This window comes from Sus scrofa, chromosome 5 (genome assembly GCF_054392235.1).
Source record: "Sus scrofa isolate SSC_HxYL_T2T_F1_AM1 chromosome 5, Sscrofa_HxYL_maternal_Yorkshire_Landrace_v2.0, whole genome shotgun sequence".
Taxonomy (NCBI): domain Eukaryota; kingdom Metazoa; phylum Chordata; class Mammalia; order Artiodactyla; family Suidae; genus Sus; species Sus scrofa.
The window spans coordinates 84,026,298-84,045,160 of NC_139387.1; the positions used below are offsets into that span (position 1 = coordinate 84,026,298).

An 18,863-nucleotide genomic window follows, 5' to 3' on the forward strand; every position below is an offset into this window, starting at 1 on the left:
TGGTTGCAGGACAACTGCTATAACCTAGGTGTGCCTCATTAAATAGAAGAAGAGTCATTTCATTCCTTGAGTTATTTGTAAGGAAAATCTTTCCCTGAAGGACCGCTACCCCAACCCCAGCAGACCTGCTTTCATGTATCTTGTATTTTTAGCCATGTACAGCACATGCTCATGCCTAAACCAGGATTGGCTTAGATCAATAAAAATTCACCTCCTGGAGGTAGAAAGGACCCAGATATCCAAATCTCAATGAAATTGGATTCTATTAGCAAGAAAGAATGGGAGGAAGGAATGACAGTTTTGTAGGCTACCAACAGGGCCAGCCATGTTGGTAAGTGGTGATTATTTGATATCACCATGCCCATAGGCTAGGATCAAAAACATATTGCATGGCTATTAACATCCTGTACCCCTAAGAGATGTCATTAATTAACAATGATGTGGCTCTTTAATGAGTCACTTATTCAACATCAGATATTACTTTTTTTTTTTTTTTGCAAGAATAATACAAATAACTCCACCACCACCTCCAATTTGGGCTTAAATTGCCAACATGATGCCCCTTTACTCACAAATATTTAAGAAAGTAATTCCTACAAACATGGATATTCTTCTGCAGAACTACAAACATCCATCAAAATCAAGAAATTAATACCAGTACATTACTTCCATCTAATTCTCAGAAACTTTTAGAAGTTTAAATTAGGACTGACTTTACCTCTTGTCCCAATAATGTTTTTTATAACTATAGGAACCAATTCAAGATTGTGTGTTGCATTTAGTTGTGGCCTTCAATTGGGAAGAGTATTCCTCAGTCTTTCCTCGACTCTCATGACCTTGACACTCTTGATGATTATGGGCCAATTAGTTTTTAGAGTATTTCCTAGTTTGGGTTTATCTGATGTTTCCTCATGATTAGATTCAAGTAAAACATTTTTGGCAGCAGTATCACAGAAAGGATGCTGCAATCTTATTGTATAGCACAGAGAATTATATCCAGTCTCTTGGGATAGAACATGATGGAAGAGATGAGAAAAGGAATGATTATATATGTATGCCTGGGTCATTTTGCTATATAGCAGAAAGTGGCACAATACTGTAAATCAACTGTGTGCCAATAAAAATATGTATTATTTATATTATATATTAAGTGTATATATTTATAATTGCATTTATAATATATGACATGTGTTATTTGTCAGTACATTTAAAGAAAGCTTTGTAGACAACCCTTATAATTTTATACCCAAATTAAAAAAAAATAACGCAGTTGCTCATGCATTGTGGCCATATTGATGGTACACATTCCATCCCTTTTTGGTCAGAATTTCTGAGCTTCCTAAGAGGCAAAACTGATTAACAAAAAAAGAAAAAAGTGGAGTTCCCATCGTGGCACAGCAGAAACGAATCCGACTAGGAACGATGAGGTTGCGAGTTCCCATCGTGGCACAGCAGAAACGAATCCGACTAGGAACAATGAGGTTGCGGGTTCGGTCCCTGGCCTTGCTCAGTGGGTTCAGCACTGCCGTGAGCTGTGGTGTACTTTGCAGACACGGCTCAGATCCCACATTGCTGTGGCTCTGGCGTAGGCCGGCGGCTACAGCTCCAGTTAGACCCCTAGCCTGGGAACCTCCATATGCTGCAGGTGTGGCCCTCAAAAGACAAAAAGACAGAAAAAAAAAAAGAAGAAGAGAAAAGTATATTCACTTCTCTTCTTTGAGCAGATTGAGATGCATATCTGGTTCAAAAGAGAACCTAGGTGAAGTGGTGAAAAGTCAGAGGTATGTTGGGAAGTGATATATCTACATGGAGGTTTTTTGTTTTGTTTTTTTTTCCAGAAAGTAGTACTTTACACACACTAGACAGTAAGTATTTGTTGAATAACATTGAATTTTAGGGTAGAGCACAATGAAAAACATTTGGTGAGCATCAAATCAAAAGAAACAGGAATAGAAAATCATTGTGGCAGAAGACCAAGGAATTACCAGCCAGATGGAAGAAATAGATGATGTTTTCTTACTGTAGATTATAAAACCAAGACTAAGGCATGATATTACAGAATTAGAAAGAATATGGTGTACTTTTTACTTCACTGCTCCATAGTTTAATCTCTTGAGCGGCACTGAAGGCCACCCTGTCCTGATTTCTGAGCAGAAAGAAGGAACCTATTTATTAAGGTGATACATCAGGATCCTTGTGAAAAAGCGGTTATCTCAAGGTTTAGATTATCAAATAAGGGATTGTGGGGCATGGATAAAATACACATGAAGCCTGAGAAAAGCAGATTCCAAGAGTTCAGAGAAAATTCATTACCTGAGACATGTCAAAAATAAGGCAGATCTCTGACAATGTGAAGTGGTCCCCAGGAGCATCGAATCTTGAGTTTTATAGAGGGCGTCAAACTGGTGGTATATGGGAACATCAAGGCCAAGGGTCTCGCAGAAGAAGCGGCTATGAAAGAACAAGCTCCTGGTTAGCAGCAGAGTTCTAAGGGGAAAAAAGAGAATAAACACCACACTTCGCTCTCAGAGTCCAAGCAAAATTCTGCTTCGGAATAGACAAGGAGTTTTTCATTAGAATGAGATGTCTAGGAGTTCCCGTCGTGGCACAGTGGTTAATGAATCCAACTAGGAACCATGAGGTTGTGGGTTTGATCCCCAGCCTTGCTCAGTGGGTTAAAGATCCGTCGTGGCACAGGTCGCAGATGCGGCTCGGATCCTGCGTAGCTATGGCTGTGGTGTAGGCTGGTGGCTACAGCTCCGATTCAACTCCTAGCCTGGGAACCTCCATATGCCACGAGAGCGGCCCAAGAGATGGCAGACAGACAGACAGACAGACACACACACACACACACACACACACAAAGAATGAGATGTCTACACAGAAGGCAAACTAATTTTCTTTGAAGAGCAATTATAGAAGAAATTTTTATCAGTTAGAAAACCATAAGAATGAGGAAGAGAAGGTTGCCACAAGCTCTTGCCCCAGACTTCTGTTTATAATCTCTGCTTTCAGTTCCTTAGAATTCCTAGCACCAAGATTTTGTGTGTGTCATATCCAGAAACCCTGCTTTCCTTATGGTATAAAACCTAGCCAAAAGAATCACTGTGAAGGTTCCCATTTAACTAGAGCAGATAATTGGTTCTGGGGGAGAACGGATAAGGGATAGTAGATAGGATTATAAAATTGTATTAACTTTTCCCCAGGACTTCATCAAAGTGACAGTTTTATATGTATCTTGTCCTCTGTGTAAAAGAACTTGGAGTTATCTAAAATCTCAATCTGAAAATATCTCCTATAAAGGGAGGATTTTGTAGGGTTCTTCCCCCCCCCCCAATGATGTAAAACTGGGAAGAACCATGACTATTTCAAATCATTTGAAAACCATGTGGGCTGTAGTCCCAGCCCGAGTCCCCACCAGAACCTTTCTCCTCCGAGGATTCTCGTGCTCTTCTTTCCTTCAGGGAATGCAAGATGTGCTGCAGTTACAGGTGCTCAATTTGAGGCTTAATGTTAACAGGTCCAATGAGTATAGATAATATCACAATGCAATTGGTAGAGGGATTGACTTCCAATGCACTTTCATGTAGGTTATAACAGATGGCCTAGCTAAAATTGGAATTCTGTGTTTCGCCTCTGGGTTGAAATAATTCTTTGCCAAAATGTTTTCTTCGCCAGTGTGAAATCATCTAGCTGAATCAAAATGGTGCCTCCTGCTTATGCACCTCTTATGTAGGTGCTCATTGTTGATTTTAGAGAGGTGAGAATGTTTGTCTCCTTCCGTTTTTATCTTTTGGGGATTATTCTATGATGCAAGATCCAGTATGGTTTCCCCAACACTCACTCGCTCTTCTTAGGTTCAAATAAAGGATGAGTGTGGTTCCAGGTTTCCCATATTTTAAAATGGAGGCAGCTTGTGATGGTCAAGAGTTGGGGAAAAAGCGGATTTAACGGGACCAGAGGAAGGGTGAGAGACTGAACACCATCTGGGGCTCTTTTCCACTAGATCAGCCAGATTGTTATTGACCCAAAGCCGTCAGCTTTTCTGTGACCTGCACAATATAATGTAGTGAGCTCAGCCAGTTTTCAACTTCAGGCTCTCATATTTCTATGACACTCTAGCAGTGGTTCCCAGAATGTGCATTTCATGGACAAATACAAGTAAAAATAAAGAAAGTATGAAAACACATAGAAGACCAAAAAAATGTAAAGTTCAGCCCTTTAAATGGAATAATTTTAAATATATGGAAAACTCACTATAATGTCCTTAATTTTCTCATTATTTTCCCCTGACCAATGAAAATCAGATCCTGGGTCAACATACACATGGATATTTGAGAATCACTGCCCCCTAGGCCATGGAATAGTCTATAAATTTTCAATCTGCAAATGCACTTCAGATATGTAGAGAGAACCTACTATGTGGCAACAAAAAGGTGAGCGAATGCTCTCCATTCTAAATATGCTTGTGTAGTTAATTATTCAGAACACTTTACCAAGAATGTCTAACTTGGATTCAATATTCTTTTTTCATTTTTATTTACGTATAGTTGATGTACAGTGTTGTGTTAGTTTCAGGTATACAGGGAAGTGATTCAGACATCTATACATCTATATATATATCTGTATCTAGTATACTTTTTCAGGTTCTTTTCCTTTATAGGTTATTACAAGATATTGAATATAGTTGCCTGTGCTATACAATAAACCCCGGTTGTTTATCTGTTTTATATATGGTTGCATGTATCTGTTAATCCCAAACTCCTAATCTATCCCTCTCTCCTCTCCTCTTTTTTTTTTTTTTTTTTTGTCTTTTTGCTATTTCTTTGGGCCGCTCCCGTGGCATATGGAGGTTCCCAGGCTAGGGGTCTAATCGGAGCTGTAGCCACCGGCCTACGCCAGAGCCACAGCAACTCGGGATCCGAGCCGCGTCTGCAACCTACCCACAGCTCACGGCAACGCCGGATCGTTAACCCACTGAGCAAGGGCAGGGACCGAACCCGCAACCTCATGGTTCCTAGTCGGATTCGTTAACCACTGCGCCACAACGGGAACTCCCCCTCTCCTCTTTGATAACCATAAGTTTGTTTTCTATGTCTGTGAGTCCATTTCTGCTTTGTAGATAGGTGTATCTGCATCATTTTTTAGATTCCGCATGTAAGTGATTTCATATGATATTTGTCTTTCTCTGACTAACTTTTATGGTAATCTCTAAGTCCATCTATGTGGCTGCAGATGGCACAGTTTCATTCTTTTTTATGACTGAATAAATATTCTTTTAAATAAAAGATGTATTTGTGCAGATATAATCACTCACAGAGCATTTCCGGCTGTTGTTTCAGTCTCAAATCTGAATGACCTCGGGGTCAATAAAAGGGTAACATTTAACCATTGAGTGAGAGTGTTCTCATTTAAGCTGATGGTTTTAAACCTCGGCTTGCTGAAAATACAGGAAAGATGAAGTATGAAGAATATGTACATCTAGGCGCGCCTGTTTCTTTGGTGTCTTATGTGTGTAACTAAGAAGCAGGAACTCAGATGAGTGAATTGCAGTCTTGATGGCATGCTTTGAGAAAACCAAAACGGCATTTCTCTTTTGTCAGGACCACACGTAGGCAAATTAATTGCCCAATTAAGGAAAGGTTGATTGAAGGTGAGGAAGGTTGCACTGTTCCTGACCTTATTGCTCAACAAGTTTGTTTAACAGGCTTCATGGTAGCAGGCGGGGCTGGGGGGCAAGGGACTGACTCTAGGTATTACTGGGCAGCTGCCAAAGACAGCTAATACAATAAAATAGCTCAAGTGCCTAATGCCATGAGGTACAAGACGGACGTGTTGGGGCTCATGGTTTTAGTACAGCAAACTAATTACCATATACGTAATTTCTAGTTTTATGTCAGGGACCGTTTATGCAGCATCTAGTGCTTTTCCAGATTATCTCACCCTGGAATCTGCACATTAATAGAGGTGATATTTTATTACAAAAAAAGATTGAATCTGACGATGATCTCAGACACTGGAGGAAACAGCTGTCCCACTGTACATGTGATTTTTCATCCTTCTTAGGAACTGGTCTTCTTCCACTTCCTCTGCCATTCATTTCTACCCATGAGCTTTGGCCCTGCTGACCCTGCTTACGTGGCTCAGCCGCCCACAGCTCTGACGTCATGGCAAAACATTCTATGCCCTCTGCCAGGAGCCTGTGCCAAGGGCACACTTCCCTGGTGAGAATCCACCCTGCTTTGACTCTTGAGGGCAGCAGTCTCTGCCAACTGCTACTCTTGTGAAAAGAACTCCTTTTTAGAGCACGTAGTTTGCTTGGCTTTTCTACAGTGATCTAGTCACAAACTCTCTGTGACAGCTCCACCTTGAGTACCCCCTTTGGGGATTCAGAAGAGCGAGGGTTGCATTTGGATTCGAACTACAACATTCTTTGAGCTTTTATACTGGCCTCCAGTCTGGTATAAACAGTGATTTTGTGCTGGCTGAGTAGGGTTTTCTCACCTGTTTTGGCTGCAAACTCAGGGGAAACATGGACTCTGGGCCCACAAGCAAGATCACCATCATGACAGTTGGTAACCAGGATTCTGGGCTTACTTGCAAAGCCATTTATCATGTGCTGAACGGTTTCTTCCTCACAATCATTCTATGAGATGGCTATGATTATTCCCATTTTGTGGTCAAGGAAACTGAGACTGAGCAAGATTAACCTACTCAAAGTCACTTGTATATGGTAGAGGCAGGATTCCAACCAAGTTAGTTTGAGTCCAAAGCCACGTTCATACCTCCTCATACGTTCTCCTAGACAAGCCATTTGTCCTTGGGTCATGCGGGGAATCCTGGAAGATCAGGTATCGCATGTGCTCACACACATAGTCCAGCTTTACTCCCGATCAGATGTGGGATTAGTGCTTGTGGAGCTCACTGAGAGGTGTCTCTGCTCTGCTTAGGGTGCCACGTCTCTCCAATAGACAGCCCTCTCTTGATGTCTCACCTGTGATGGGTGGCACTAATGAGGAGTCTTCTTCAGGCTAATTGCCCACTGCAAGAAAGGATATTGCCTCTACCCCATCCACCTAAGGACCACTCTCCAAAAGGGAGGTCAAGACATTTCCCTAAAGGGCAGGGCCTGCTGGATGCCTTTTTGGACGGAGTGGAAGACATGTTTCCCATCTCAGTCTCATCTTATGTGGGAGTCTGATTTAAGGCTTTGCTTGCAGGCAGTGCTGTAGTTCTGGTGTGTGGGTGAAACTGCCTTAAGAGGACAGCTTCCTTTGTCCATGGATGCTTCCCTTCACCCACTTGATATATAAGATGGAATCTCTTTTCCAGATTCCTCTCTATAGTAAGTAAGGTTCCAGTCTAGATATAATTAATTAATTAATTAATTTTTAAGAAAAAGTTCTAAGTCAATAGACTTTTTATTGTATCTTAAAACATCTCAAATGAGTCTGAAGAATCATCTGGCATTTTGCTGTTTCCGTAACTGGACAACTCAGATCTTACTCATCAGCCTGCTGAACTTTTCCTTTTTCAGAAACGTAGATGACCATCCAAAATTTTTCTGATATCCTTGTTCTTAACTGCTGTGGCTCGCTGAATCAAAGCAGCTGAATTGCATACAAGTTCCATGTTGTTTCCTTCAAGAATTGACTCATCTTTCTAGGCTTTTGAGACACTGAACAAGCAACCCCTGGCCTCATCTGAACCCTGCGGATGTACTTTTTACCCCCCAAAATTCCGGATTTCAACAAGAGAACCATTCTTCTGAATAATGACGTTGATGGGAATGTGAGCACACACAGACCTCATCGTGTAGCAGAAGCCCGGCGTAATACCCTTGATCACATTCTGTACATGACTACAGACAGTGCCGACAGTAGCCAGTTCCTTTCTATTTTCCCACCATTTGTCAACCCAGAGCCTCTTCTTTTTCTTTCCAAAGAGACTGAGTTCCACATTGATGTGGTTGAAGTCTCTCCTCAGAGTACCTCTGGGACCCTTCGCGATAACGGTGTGTCCTTTTAGAGAGGTGTTGACATTTTCCGGAGTGGCGACAGTCTGATTGCTGAGGGTGGTTGTCATTCTCGAAGGAGATGTGGCAAAGAGCTCGATTCAATCAATTTACGAAGTAATCACTACCCCACCCAAAATCAAGAAAATTAGACAAATAGCCACTTTTCCAATACTATTTTGAGAAGTCTAAAAAAAACTAATACAGAATAAGTAGAAATTCCAAAATTACATTTTAGCACACCCTTCTAAAATGTTAGAGAGCTTTTTTTTTTCTTCTTTTTTTCGTTTTTTTTTTTTCCCTATTTTCCCTAAAAGTGAATGAGTTCTGAAGAGACAGGTTGTGTTGAAAGTTTCCTGTTCTCTGAAAGGGTTTTGGAATCTGCTTGATTGTCAGAAGTAGTTAGGATATTATTTAGAAAGTGAGATGATCCTACACCAAAAAAATGGTCCGTTTAGAGTTATCTCAGTGTCTGCTGAATTCTCTTTAGCGTTGATAAGAGAGATGAACTTCCTCTGAAGGCCCCTTTCATGAAAGAGAAATCATTTTATTGTAGAGAGAAGTTGGAAGGATAGGGATTCTGTCACCTAAAATTCCTCTGTTGCACCTCTCTTGAAGACATATTCTGGAATATCTCTATTATCCAATTATTTGTTAAAATCAAATTTAGTGATAATTTTTGGAGGAACCTCCTTAGATATGACCTATCCCTCGCTGCTGCTTAGTCAGTGGGTTGGTCTGCAAGGTGTGAACAGAAAATCAAGATGGAGTCAGTATTGCCAGGAGAGCTCTCTAAAACAGAACCAGGAGGTCAGGGAAGAAGTCTGACTTATGCATGTCTCAGCACAGATGGAATCTGACGGTTTGACCACTTACTGTCTTAATACAGGCCTCCAGAACATCTACCCAATGTTCCAGAAACTCAAGATAATATCAGACCCTGGAGTTCCCGTTGTGGTGCAGTGGTTAACGAATCCGACTAGGAACCATGAGGTTGCACGATTATTCCCTGCCCTCGCTCAGTGGGTTAACGATCCGGCGTTGCCGTGAGCTATGGTGTAGGTTGCAGACGCGGCTCGGATCCTGCGTTGCTGTGGCTCTGGTGTAGGCTGGCGGCTACAGCTCCAATTCGACCCCTAGCCTGTGAACCTCCATATGCCGCGGGAGCGGCCCTAGAAAAGGCAAAAAGACAAAAAAAAAAAAAAAAATCAGAACCTTACTCTAAAATAACTCATGACAGCCTGTCCCTTAAGGACAAATGTTTCTTTTCTTGTGTGAGAGAACAGGCCCGTGGCTCTTGCCTTTATAAGCCCCTGACTCTTACTCTTTTCTGGAATACCCTTGTGGTTTGATCCAAATCTCAAATTTCAATTCTTAAAACCCCAGGTCAACTCTTCTTATTTGTTGGCTTCTATGTTTGTCAGTAGACACAGGGAAGCATAGCCAAGGATTGCAGTTCATGAATACATTGTTCTAAATAATGGAGGATGTTATAGAATAGTCTGCTTTGCACTATTTGGTCTTTTTTTTTTTTTTTTTTTTTTTTTTTTTTCATTTTTTGGCCACCCCGTGGCATATGGAACTCCCAACCAGGGATCAGATCCAAGCCCCAGTCTCAACCTGAACCACAGTTTTGGCAAAGCAGGATCCTTAACCCACTGTACTGGGCTGGGGATTGAACCTACAACCCAGGGCTCCCAAGATGCCACCGATCCTATTGAGCCACAGCAGGAACTCTGATTTGGTTTTGAGTTAATTGATATTTAGGTTCATATTTTAGCTTTAAGTTCTGCTGTGTTTTTCTATTTGGTGTGAAATTGTCCATTCTCTCCAGAAGTAATCCTTAAATTTGAAGGAATTATTGGTCTGGAATTGGGGGCAGGCCGATAAAAAGTTCAGCAAATGCTTAACCAGGAGAAAAGAGTAATTTGTATGCCTGGTTAGAATATGGATTGGTGATTCTTATCCCATACCTAAAAGAAAGGGAAATAGAATAAAGTGGGTCACAGAAATTGTTGAACCAAGTAGGTTTCATCTATGACTTTATTTTTTTTCTTTATTTTTATTTTTTTTTTTTTTGCTTTTTAGGGGCACACTCATGGCATATGGACGTTCCCAGGCTATAAGAGCTATAGCTGCCAGCCTATGCCACAGCCACAGCAACACAGGATCCGGGCCCCATCTGCAACCTACACCACAACTCATGGCAACGCCAGATCCTTAACCCACTGAGTGAAGCCAGGGATCAAACCCTCAACCTCATGGTTACTAGTCGGATTCCTTTCTGTTGCTCCACAACGAGAGCTCCCATCTATGATTTCTTAATCAGTCTCAAATATGGATTATTTTCAGAATAAAGTTTTCTTTTTATGTTTTTGGAGAGTGAAATTAAAAGGATGAGACATAGAATCAAGATGAAATAGTACAGACAAATTAAACTAGGGTAAAGTAAGTCCCTTCACTTATGATAGCAGTTCTCAAACTTTAGTATGCATCGGAATTCTCTAGGGAGCTTATTTAGTAGGCAGATTCCTGGCCCTGCCACATGGCTTAATAGGTCTTTGGAGGACTGAGGAATTTACATTTTTAAGAGAACATTCAACTATTCTGATTCAGGTAATCCAGAGACCGTACTTGGAAAGATAATGGAGCCATACAAGAAGTGATGAATGTTGGCAGCTGCTAACATAGCATTTCTTCAGGGGGTGAAGCATCCCAGAGGTTGGACCGACAAGCCTGACCAGAGACTCTTTGGAACCCATTTTGGGGCTGGGGCTTGCATATTATTTCCTTCCTTCTGGATTATATAAACCACATTCAGGAAAAGATAGGGAGCAACAACAACACTCTACATACACACCGCATCTATAAATTTCTTGGCTCATTAACGTCTTCTACGTATGTATGTTCTAAGGTGCTTATTTCATCATTAGCAAAGGCTTTCTTTAGTCATGTCCGTAAATGAACCCTTGACTTTTCTGACTTTCTTCACATCTTGACTACGTAGAACTCTCCAGACTCCAACCAGCACTGACGAAGGATCTTCAGTTGAGCCTTACACTGCTCCAAGGCTGGGGGGGTGCTGCTGGTCTTTTGTCCTTTCCCTATACCTCCCCCTCCTTTGACTAGACTCCCCTATCTAGGTCCTTCGAAGTAGACGCCATCTATAAACTCTGACCTGGCCCAGTTCCTGACCCCATTTTTTTTTTTTTAAATTAGGATGTGAACAGATTTAGAGTCCTTCCTCAAACCAGTGGAATCGAATATTTAAATCACCTTCCATTCACTCAACAACACTGAGTGCCTACTCAATATTTGAGTGCCTACTATGTGCCAGGCATTGTTCTAAACATTTGGGATACATAAGTGAACACAATAGAAAGATCCCTGACCTTGGGGGGCTCTTATTCCAACAGTGGGGACAGATAGCAAACAATAAACACTATTGAGGCAGTAATTTCTATGAGAAAATGACAAGGTAGAGCAAGAGACAGGTGTGTCTGTGTGTGTGTAAGTTGCGGTATTATAGAGAGTATTCAGGGTAAGCCTTATTAAGAAAGTGAGAATTGTGTAAGGATTTAAAGGGTGGGAGGGAGTTAGCCAGAGGATATTTGTGGGAAGAGCTACAAAGAGCAAAGACCTTATGGCAGAGATGTGACTTGCATTTTCAAAGAACAGTAAGGAAGCCAGGGTAGCTAGAACAGCTTGAGTAAGGAGGATCACAGGAGGGGATAAAATAAGAGGTAATGGTGGGGAAAGTCAAGAATAACTTCAGTTTTTTTGTCTGAGCTTCTAGGAGATTGGAGTTGACATCAACTGAGGGAGGGAAGGCTGTGAACGGAGTGAGTCTAGAGAATAGGGGGAAATCAATAGATTTGTTTTGGAAATGTCAGACATCCATGAGGAGATGCTGAGTAGGCAGGCGCCTGCGTATGTGAGCTTGGAGTTGAGGAGAGATGTAAAATACGGGACTCATCAACATACAGGTTTTATTTAAAGACATGGGACTGCTTGAGGTTATCAAGATGTAAATGAAGAAGAGCTTCAAAGTCGGATCCCTGGGCCACTCCAAAGAGGATAAGAGAAGAGAAACAAATAGTAAAAGAAACTGAGACAAAACAAGCAGAGAGGTAGTATGAAGTATGAGTATTCTTGAGAGTGTTAGGGAGGGGGAGACAGGTCAAGCCACTGACCAGTCAAGGTCCCAGGTTTGACCGTCGTAATGAATATTGGTGAACCTGACAAAAGCAATTTTGGTGGAGTAATGGCAACAAAGACTGATTGAAGCAGGTTCAAGTGGACTAGAAGGAAAGTTGTTGGAGACAGTAAATATAGGCCATTCCTTCTAGGAATCTTGCCACAAATGGAAAGGAAAAGAGGCAGCTGCTGATGAGGGGTTGAGAGGTGTTTTTATGGCTCATTTTTAAATGGGAGAAATATAAACAAGGATGACTAATAATAATGATCCAATAGAGAGAAATAGCACTAGTGTGGGAGAGTCAAAGGAAAATTGCTAGAGCAATGTCCTTGATTAGATGAGAGACGTTGGGTCCCATCCACGAGTGCAGAGACTTGCACTGTAGAGAGTTCAGACAGTTCATCTATGGTAACAGGCAGAAAAGCTGAGCTTATGACAGATGATGCTGGTTGGTGGGTTTGTGAGATGGTGTGGGTCTGAGGAAATTCTCTCCTGAAGCTGCAATTTTCTCAGTGACGTAGGAAATAAAATTTCTGTTGAGATTGAAGAGGGGGGTGAGGTTTGGGGGTTTAAGAAGAGAAAAGGTGTAAAAAAAGTTGAGAAAGTGGGAGAATGAGTGAACTTTATATAAATGACATGATCACCTGTAGCCAGGAGGGGCCAGTTGTGGCTCCTAGTCATAAATTTAAAGGGCAAGTGGTGGAATAGTCATCAGAATGCTGTGAGCAGTACAGCTACAGGAAAAGCGCCTGTCGATCTGGCCTTAAAGAAACTCAGCCACTGCTGAACTGCAGACTGACAGGTGTTTGTTTCAGTTTTTTCAACAAAATCCTCTGTCTTTATTTCACCAGAAATCCCATTATTGATTAAATCACCAGGAATTTTCAGCACAGGATTTAACACCTTAATGTCCACCAAGGCCTGGGGTCTGGGGCCGGCTCTGCCTCTCCCAGTCTTTAAAGGGGTTTAGAGGGAGAAACATCTTTAACAGAGACAAGCAAGGTGGTTGGAGGTCCTCCTTTCCCAGTCATTGGACAAGCTGCTTAATTCTTGTCCAGAGCAGGGAAGAGCCACTATTTCAAAGAAATCGAATAAAGAATTTGAATTCTATTTTCATCTCTCTCTGAACAATTTAGATTTATCAACAGCATTGGTCCAAACTTGTTTGCTTCTGATGTAAATATTTTCCATTTTGCAGTTTATTTTTGGCAGGGAGCAGAGGATTAATGCCTCTAACCTCTCTTTCTCCTGCTCTCCACTCCCTGGCAAGTGCCTCTCATTGGCTAAACCCAACTGGTAGCTAAAGGATAGAGAAGCCACACTGAAGCCTCTGTCAAGGGCAGCTCCTAGTGCACAGGGCAGAGTAGAGAAGGATGGAGAAGATCTGGAGGAGCAGAGAAGAATATTCCATCAGACCAGCGTTGTGCTTTTGCCAGAGGAGAACACTGAAGGGGAAAGGGCAAGCCAGTCAAGCAGGGGTGCAAGAGTCATTGTGGTGGTTGCTCTTGAGATTCCCATTGTGGCTCAGCAGTAACGAACCTGACTAGTATCCATGGGGACGCAGGTCTGATGCCTGGTCTTGCTTAGTGGGTTAAGGATCTGGTGTTGCCATTGCCGTGAGCTGTGTTGTAGGTCGCAGACGTGGCTTGGATCCAGCACTACTGTGGCTCTGGTGTAGGCTGGCAGCTGTAGCTCCGATTCGGACCACTAGCCTGGGAACTCCCATATGTCATGAGTGCAGCCATACAAAGCAAAAAAAAAAAAAAAAAAAAAAACCTACAAAAAAACAAAAACAAACAAACAAAAACACTAAATGGGAAGAGAGGACATTAAGGGCCTGAGGGATAGTGAGAAAACAAAACAATTACCACTCGAGGGTGAAAGATAGTTGCCATTCAGGTAACAGATGGAGTGAAGATGGGTGGTCAAAAGTGGGATGTATGGAATGGAGGCGATGGTAGAGTTGCAGTTATTGATACAAAGGGGCTTGATTTACTACGAAGAACCCTCAGGGGGTCAGGGAGTTGGACTGGGAAGGGAAGGAGCCTGGCAAGGGATTGTGCACAGTCAGAAGGGAAACTGCTCTGTCACCCAGGGGAGCTCTGCAGATAGTAGGCACACTTCCAGTCTGGGCATCAAACGATGCAAGATGACCAAAGCTTTTATGCGTCCCACCTGTCAGTTGTTGGTCATGTGCTGTAGGAAGTGGGGAAACGCTAAATCCTCAGGCATACAGATCAGAGTGAGCTCCACTGAAAATCTCTAAGAGCAAAGATCCAGGAATAAGGACACAGTTTGACTGCTAAAGGGGTCTTTGAAAACTACAGAGGAAAAATAGGTTTCATACCTTCCTTCATGCTCTTCCAAACCATCATGCTTTTCCACAGGAAAATAAATACACATTTACCTCAAATATAAACTCTGATGTTTGAAAAGTGAAAGGTAAGCTGCTCCCCCAGGTGGCAAAGACTGCGTCTAAACTACTTAGAAGAGCCATCTGAAAAACAACAACAACAACAAAAAAGCAAAAATCACTGGATTAAGGATCCCCCGTTGCCATGAGCTGTGGTGTAGGTTGCAGATGCGGCTTGGATCTGGTGTTGCTGTGGCTGTGGTTGTGGCCAGTGGCTATAGTTCCAATTCCACCCCTAGCCTGGGAACCTCCATATGCTGCAGGTGCAGCCCTAAAAAGACAAAAAAAAAAAAAAAAAAAAAATCCATCTGCTCAAAAGATAGGGACACTGTGTAATACTTCCTCTGATGCCCAATTTCCAAGTGCTGAGCTAGTCATACAGACCTTGTTTGCTCCCAGTTGCCAGCTAGTGGTCAGAGACCTGTGTTCTCAGATGCGTTCTATTTGACCTGCATAATATGTTTAAAAATTAGACTTGGCAATATTTGCCTGCATCTAAGGTACATTGTGCCCACAAAAATAATGTATCAAAATTATTTTTTGGCCAGAGTGTTCATAGTGTGAATAAGGCTGAGAATCAAAGATAAAAAATAATCCATGCTTGGGGGACAGTGAATTCGGCAACATAAAAAAAAAATCACAGGAGTTCCCGTCGTGGCGCAGTGGTTAACGAATCCGACTAGGAACCGTGAGGTTGCGGGTTCGATCCCTGGCCTTGCTCAGTGAGTTAAGGTTCTGGCATTGCAGTGAGCTGTGGTGTAGGTCGAAGACGCAGCTCGGATCCCACGTTGCTGTGGCTCTGGTGTAGGCTGGCAGCTGTAGCTCTGATTCGACCCCTAGCCTGGGAACCTCCATATGCCGTGGGTGCGGCCCTGAAAAGACAAAAAGACCAAAAAAAAAAAAAAATCGTCACAGAGACAGGAATTTCATCTCTGAGAGTTTTCTTAATAAATAAGCCACATAGCCAGCCTGAAGTAAGATGGCGAAACCCGTATAAAGGGCATTTTGAGGAATTGGCTGTTAATTAGCATTTAAGAAGGAATCATAAGGAGTTCCCATCATGGCTCAGTGGTAACGAACCAACTAGGATCATGTGGACGTGGGTTTGATCCCTGGCCTCGTGCAGTGGGTTAAGGATCCGGCGTTGTCATGAGCTGTAGTGTCATTAGCAGACACACCTTGAATCCTAAGTTGCTGTGGCTGTGGCTTAGGTCAGCAGCTATAGCTCTGATTTGACCCCTAGCCTGGGAACTTCCATATGTCACAGGAGTGGCCCTAAAAAGACAGAAAAAAAAAGGGGGGGGATGATAGAATAAGATTACTAAAATACAAAGCTTTTGTGGTTATATTTTTACTATGCAGAAATCATCTGCATCTCTAACAGACAAAAATCTAAAATTAACATTTAACGTGCTATTTTAAAATGCCAGTTTTTAATATTTACACACTGCATATAAATGCTATATATTTCATATGGCATGCAATTGCATATTATAATTACATATGTAAATACATAATAACATTAAATTCACATATTACAATATGTAATTATGTATGTTGTAATATTACAGCTTAAAGATTTTTCACAAAATCTGGACCTTTAGTCTGGAGTACACAGCCTATCAAACAGAAATACATTCCTCTAGCTGATTAACTCATCTGTGAGTGGCACCACTAAATAACATCCCAGTCCAATATTATGTCTTCCCTCTGTCTTATTTCTAAGCTTTGGATAATTTAAAAAATATATCTGGCTATGCCACTAGAGATTATGATTAAATCGGCATGAAGAAAGACTCTGGAATAATTATTTTTTAAAGCTGTCCTAAATTCATAAAGTATATAAGACCTACCCATGACCATTTTGGAACTAGCTATGAAGAACCAAACTATGGTTGAACAAGGACCTACCAATTAAATTTTTCTGATGCATGAAATCAAGAAATTACTCTCATTTCTATCTGTGATATGGAGCTAGGCCAACTAGGAGACTGAATATGGAAAACAGTGGTGGGGCTGCATTTACTGGGGGGAATGTTAACATAAGGGCTGTTCAAGAACCTAATAAGAAAAGAGAAGAGTTGAAGAAACAGCCCAAAGGACAGCAGAAATGGTTAAAAAAAAAAAAGAGAGAAAGAGACAGGAATAGGAATTGAGATGAAGAGATAGGATGAAAACCTGAGAGTATGCTATTCATTTTTTTTAGTAGCTTCTTGCAAGTTAGAAAAATCCACAGATGTGGAATTGATGGACAAAAGTTAAGAGCATTTAAAATATTAGTAGATACTGCCAAACTTCTTTCTAAATAAATTGCAACAGTTTATGCTCTCATCAGCTGCATATGAAAGTGGCTGTTTCTTACACTCTTATCAGAAATATAATAGCAACCACTTTGATCTCTGCTCATACGAAAGGTAAAATTTTTTAAAGTATATAAATGTTCCAAATTGTATTTACTTACTTATGAGTTAGATTGTTAGATTGAATATCATTTCAAGTATTTATTTCTTTTTCTGATAGCTTGTTTTGACATTCTTGTAGCCTATTTTTCTATTAGGATTTTAATTTTTGTTCTTAGTGAGTTTTAAAAGCTTTTGATTTGTTAAGGAGATTAGCTCTATGCTATGTAGCCAAGGACTGGGTAGGCAGAACTTTAAGATGCTTCTAGATGCTTCTTTGTGAAGATAGTAACTTTCAAACAAGAAAAAGTCAGTGGAATAGCTCCTCTTAAAAACAGACAGGCACCACCGCAAGGGAAGGCTGTAACTAAAACATTTTTGTGGTTAAAATGACTGTCTAAAGCTAAACATCCCTTGGTGTATTGAAAGAGTCAGGCAAATTTGCAGAGACATCGTGAAGATAGTATTAATTCTCCTCCCCAATACCTTCCCTTTTGAATTTTACTACTTTTAGAAAATTTCCTATAGATTCCCCAAAGGGAAACTCACCACAAGGGACATATGAAGTGGAGATCTGGCATGGCATCAATAGTAGGTTTAAATGCCTATGGGTGGGGGGAAGGAGAGGGTTGATTCTGATGCAGCATGCAGCTCTAATTGGAGCCCTGCCTAAGCCAGACAGCCTGGAGGGCATGCGTTGGGAACAAGCTTGTGGCAGACTGTATTCCTTGCTTGAGCTCCCAAGGTGGCAGTCACCATGGCACAGCATGGATGAGTCATCCTTTCTCCATGGCTTCAGCCCTCATAGAATTGTGGACCTGGGAGGGCACTGGCACAGTACAGGCAAATTCACAAACTGCACTGAGCCAGTGTTCAACAGTGACACCGTGTGGCAGCAACAGAAGCTGCACTGCAATGAAAAGGAAACCTGCTGTGAACTGATTAAATTCACCAGTAAATTCTCATTTGCCTTGAGTTTGGAAACAGGCCTATGTAGAGTCAAATGTCTCAAGGGTTCTTGGACCAATTGGAGGTAGGAGTATCAAGGAAGCGGGGGGGGATCCTGAGCAAGGGAATACTTTGAAGAATTTTGACCTCAAATTTGAGAGTCAGTTCATACCAGTTGCAAGCTGTGTGTAGCAAGTGTTTTTTTCTCTCATTTGGATTTTTTGATTTTTTTTTTGCACTTTTCTAAATCATAAAGAGTTTAAAAATATTTATAAATCAATTACTTCCTTTGACTTCTGCATTTTGTACCAGGAAAGGCCTTCCTCTCTCTAAGATATATAATATGAGCTATAGATATACAGACAGTGACAGGAAATCTGTGAAAGGCTTTGAAATAGGCACAAAAGATTAGTGGATATCCGTTCAGTGAAACACTACACAGCTCTCTGAGGTTATCTGGAAGGATACCTATGACAGAATAGTTACTATTATTTATCTAGTAAATTAACCACACCCTTCCAGTCTTATTATCCAATAGGCTCTCTGCTTCTTGAAACTTGCCTGAGGCCCTGCTATAAGCTACAGGCCAAAATCTGGTTCTTTGGCAAAGACACATAGGCCCAGAGTTTCATGGGAAAAGACTGTGCCAAGTATGTTGAACTACTGACACTTCAAAAATAGACTCTTGGGTACAAGCTTCTGAGATGACATTACTTAAATCACTGTCAAGGTGTATCTGTGGAGTACATGTGCATTTATTTTTATTTTTTTATTTTTTTATTTTCCCACTGTACAGCAAGGGGGTCAGGTTATCCTTAGATGTATACATTACATTTTTCCCCCAGCCTTTCTTCTGTTGCAACATGAGTATCTAGACAAAGTTCTCAATGC

General features: G+C 41.4%; 1 protein-coding gene and 1 pseudogene across 1 annotated transcript in view; one reads left to right on the plus strand and one right to left on the minus strand.

The window, feature by feature from the left end:
- The window catches only part of LOC106510388 (uncharacterized), a 144,426-nt gene that overhangs the window by 110,775 nt on the left and 14,788 nt on the right, over positions 1–18,863 (plus strand). The gene's annotated exons all lie outside the window — the stretch shown is intronic.
- LOC146403491 (large ribosomal subunit protein uL6 pseudogene) lies at positions 7,503–8,170 on the minus strand (annotated as a pseudogene).